A 5,231-nucleotide genomic window follows, 5' to 3' on the forward strand; every position below is an offset into this window, starting at 1 on the left:
GGAGAGCAAATCCACAACAGCACCAAAGACGGACTGTTTTTTAGGTAAGAGGGCAAGAAAAACAAAGATTCTTTCTTCCTGTATGCACAGCTTTTGATCAACTTTCCAGCCGGGCGAGTCGGCAGGTTTTTTGTTTTTATCAGCTCTATCCTCCGCCTCCTCTCACAGATGAGAAACAATGTGCTTTATTCCATTACACTGTAAATCCAATCTCATGCTTCACGCTCTGTAGACGGGTAGCAGAAAAGTGTGTGGGGGGGGGGGGGGGATGAGACGGCAGGGGTAAATGTTGACACAATCCCACAATCCCTAAGGGTTGGTTAGGGTTAGGGTTAGTTAGGGTTAGGGTGTTAGGGTTGGTTACGGTTAGGGTGTTAGGGTTGGTAAGGGTTAGGGGTTCAGGGTTGGTAAGGGTTAGGGTGAGGGTGTTAGGGTTTGGTAAGGGTTAGGGGGTCAGTGTTGGTTTGGGTTAGGGGGTTAGGTTTAGGGCAGTAATACATGGGGTCTGATGGGGCCCCGTGTAGAGCAGTAATACATTTATTGAAAGAATTTAAGAAAGAATTAACATGTTGCTGCTTCTTTGTTTCATTACCATAGGAGGCGATAGAGAGCATCCTGGTTCTGTTCTAAAAAGCAAATTAGAAATGTCTGAACTGCTGTTGACTCTCTGAGATATCTGATGAAAATCCAAATTAATAATGGAGTGGGAGACAAATAAATAATTAATTCTTTAAATCTGTTCCAAACAGCCTGTAATATATCCGCTGATGTATCTCCTGCATGATTCACACGGCAATATGATATCTTAAAAAAAAATTCCCAGAAGCCTCCGCCGCTCAGAGCAGCGTTGGGTTCGTCTCCTGGCATCGGTTGATAAAATGTCTCACATATGGAGTGTGATCGTGACTAACGCTGCTCGAGATCTAATATTGAATATTGCAACATAAAAGCATGCTGGAAATATCATGGAACATTACAAACATTAAACTTTTTATTTTTTAGAATGTAGCTGAAATGTTTCTGGTTGGGTGTTCTGGGAAATAGCTCAACATATACAGCAGTCATTGGCATGACTCATGGTTACCAGATGATGAGCCCCCTGACTTTTCCCTCTAGCGCCAACATGAGGTTGACCTCTGTGGCTTTGAGTAAAATGTCTCAACTTCTATTGGATAGATTGTCATGAGCTGTGGTTCTGATGTTTTAAAAGTTTAGTGCTTATTAACAAATGTTAGCATGCTAACGTTAGCCCCGTGTTGATGGTAGGATGGGAAATTAACAGATTGATGTGTTTTTAAAAATCTTGGATTTCGGCCGTCATACACTTACAAGCAATCAGAGTTATTTTTTGTCGCCCCCTGATGGCCAGCAGAGAGAATGCAAGTTTAAGGCGCTTCAGCATCAGAACCAGAGGTTACCGTCTGTATCAGATGCACAAAACGCTGCACGATGATTTATAATACTCACCGACCGAATTTTTCTATCTTTCGTCACAAAGATCGTGAGATAACGAATCACGGGTGTGTGCTAGTGCAACTTAACAGATCAAGTTGTGTTATGTAAAATGTCGGTTAGCATTTTCAGAAAGCACATAAGTGGCACCACCTTTGAGTCTGTCACCGATTCCCAGAATGAATCAGTTGGGTGTCTTTATTAATAAGCGGTATAGATGTTTATTAGTCACGCCTGTCTGCCCAACAGAGACAATCTTCTTCCACCGCGAGACAAATCTTTTTTTTTTCCAATTTAGTGCAGAAGCACGGTCAATGCCATTACACCATTATAAACCGTCGGTAGTCTCTTGTTCTTCTTTGAATTCTGGGCTCTTAGAGGCACTTTGCTTCACATGAGCAGCCCTCCATATAGTTTCTCTGGCTCAGCCCCGACTGAAGTGTTCAGACATTTTGCTTTCATCTTGTCCAAAGGCATGCCTCAAAGATGGGAGGGGGAGGAGGGGGAGGAGGGGGGGGCGAAAGTGACTCCAGGAGGTGTTTTCAAAGTCCAAGCAAAAGAGTTTCTTCCTTTTAGTGGTCTCAATTTCCTGGAAAAACAAGCAGGTGCTTCCATCTTATAATGACATTTTTTAACGGTTCCTGTTCCGCCATGTGGAGACGGCGAGACCCGTTTCTCCTTCTCATGTATCAGCAGGGGCTTCAGAGGGAAGCGTATATATTATATATATGTATATAAAATATACCCCATGGGGAAGACTTTTTTTCTAGGGATAAATGGGGGAAAAAAATGAAATACCAGACTTTTCCTCCTCTCACTGCCTTGCCCAGCCTTGACTTCTGACCTCCTAATTGAAATTAATATACTTGTCCGAAGTCGGGGCAAAAACAATTACCCAAGCGCCCCCCCATCGCCCGCCAACAAAATGTGTTCCCCGTGAGGGAATGGGCAGTAAATTACAGTCTTTGCGCTACAGGAGCGGAGATGATGGATGTCTGTATTTTCTAAGGAGTTCCTCTGCCAGATTGCTGGCTCGTTATCAAAACGGCATCTGCATTCGCCGAGAATAACAGGAGACGATAATAATCCTGGTAATTAGTTTGACTATTATCGACTAATGCAAGCTTCTTTTTCTGGCTCTCTTATTTCCCTCGTGTTGTTTTTATGAAAGTCGCTGTTAGGTAACGGATATAAAGATTAGCTCGGCGATGTGCTACATTTACTAAGAGAATACATCATTTAAAGTAAGTCAAACATTTTCTTTCCGAAGCTTGACAGTGTCTCCAGTCTGCATCCATTAGACTAGCAAACTGTGAAAGCAGATTTCTTTTTTTGACATTTCTTCCTCTCTAGAACCTAAGCAGCAGCTCACAAACATCGAGGGTTTTTCGAGATGGAAACGCAGCGTAGCGAGAAGACCAATCTTGATTTCCTCATGCACACCTGCTTAGAGTGCGTCACGGTTCACGCTGATACCAACTCCCTCCGTCGGCCTGTCGGCGGCTGCAGCCCTAGTTTGGTGATTCATATACATTTCATCCATCTCCTGTTTGTGTATGTGTTGTCGGAGGGCGTTGCAGCCACAGAGAGACCACGCAAAGTCACCCTGAATCACCACAGTGTTTAAAAGAGAGACTGAGGATTTATACCCTGTTTCCTGAGATGGTTCAGCCCAGTTTTGCTGGTGAACAATCACTTCAGGGCCCCCTGTGGGCCACAAACAGCTGCAGCAGCAGCACGCTTTTTATTTGTCTGCGTAATCTGGGATGTAAATCTCCTCTGACTGTGAAGTGGGAAATTGGCTGTGACTGCAGGAAGATCTTCTGCAGATAAGGTTATATTTTAAGCTGACAGCTGACATCCTTTTTTTTTATTAAATAATAAAAAATATGGCTTCATATGTTTATGACTGGACAATTTCAAGCTATATAAATAAACTAAATCTTTAATTGAGTGGTCGTCCCCTTTTAACTGCGGGTCTGCCTTCAGAAGATTACAATGCACAGGAGATGCTGGTACTTTTCCCCACTTTGGCTCCTCTGGATTATACGCGCCTTGAGTACTTACATAAGTGGCTTTATTTTTCTATCCATTTAGCCATGGGTAGCTTTTGCCTACTTTATCTTCACTTAAATTGCTTTTTGGCTTTCTCAAAAATGACTGACTGGGAATAAAATATCTTCTTAACACAGAGGGAAAAATCAGCCGGCTGCACTCTTCACTGTGAAACGGCTAAAACACCAAGCCCGGCAGTCACATACATAATTTTCCTTCACACCCCTCTCTCTCTCTCCGTTTTTTTTTTTTTTTTTTTTTGACATTAATTAATCTCCAGCAATCTCCAAACTGCCCATGGGGGCCAAGACCTCACGCCTCCGAACCTTCAATTCCCATGATTGAATTTCACAGAGTTCATCTCTGCAGCCCTTAACTTTGCCACTTCGCTAATGGTGATAGAAAAAAAAAAGAAGACACTAAAAAAGAAGAAGAGTAAAAGCAAAAGAACTCTCACCATCAGCCATATTCTTTTTTGCTATCCATCATGGGGCCATAGAGGGGGAGGACAAAGACAAATAAAGCCAGGCAGAATCTGGGCAGAACGGGAGAAAGATGACCCTGCTGGACTCTGGTGCTGCATTTCATTATCTCATGCAGTCCATTCGTTCCCCGGCTCCGGACGGACCGGGCCTTTAAAACACTCCATCACGCCGCTACGCCGCCTCGGAGAAGGCTGCTGGCGTGAACCGTGACCCGCGCAAACAGGATGGCAATGGGGGGAACTTCCTTAATGATGTTTTAAGTGAGAACGGGGAGTATAAACTTTACTCACCGGAGTTCTACGAACACATTCTCACCTGGTTTTAAATACTAGCGGCTCTGAAATGTGTTGAAATTATTTACAAATACTCGATAGAATGAAGGTTATAATTTCCATGGAATTTGAGTAGGATGGAATTAAAATAAATAGGTTGGAATAACTTAAATGAAAAGGAAGTTGACCACGTAATGTCGTCACAACTTTTTGGATTAATATTGAGTTGGTTCAACATAATTGAGCATTTAGAAGTCAAATCATGTTGGTTGTACTTAAATATTTGTCTTGCTACGATTGTAAAAGGCTTGTTGGCTTTACTTAATAATGCATAAGAGTTGTAATAACTTAAAAAGATGCATGCAAATTGTTACCTTTAATTTTATTTTTTATTTTTAGCCAGTTTTCCTTTTTCAGTGTGTAGTTTTTCAGGTGTTTGATCATAAACCAAATAATTTGATTGAAAAGTTAATGGTTCAAGCTATTTATCAAATATCACAGCAATCAAATTGTTTCTGCAAACCACGTCGACGTTTGTGCGACCGTCAGGTTATATGCCGAGCAAGTATATCTAGACAGTAATTTGAGAAATTTCACAGGAAAAGTGACACTTTGAGATCATAGGATTCACCCTCTGGGAACCATGAATATCTGCAGGCAAGTTCCACGGAGAGCAAACCAGCTGCCGTTGAGATATTTCAGTCTGGACCAAAGCAGCCTCGCCACCAGCCCGACTATCAATCGAGCGTCTCCCTCCAATCTGATGAACTTCATCCTCCAGATAATATCGCTGAGCTCGTCACCTGCCGCTTCTCTCAGACATACTTCCTCCCCGCCGCCGTGACAGTTATGGCATCGTCGGCTCCATCCTTCGTCCGGCGGAGCGTGGCGGGGGAAAGTAGACTGAGGAGTCCTGGCACTACAAGGCCCTGCGACGGCGGCGGCTGCAGGGGTGCAGCAAGGCTGA

The sequence above is a fragment of the Eutrigla gurnardus genome, assembly GCF_963514095.1.
Source record: "Eutrigla gurnardus genome assembly, chromosome: 18".
Classification (NCBI taxonomy): Eukaryota; Metazoa; Chordata; class Actinopteri; order Perciformes; family Triglidae; genus Eutrigla; species Eutrigla gurnardus.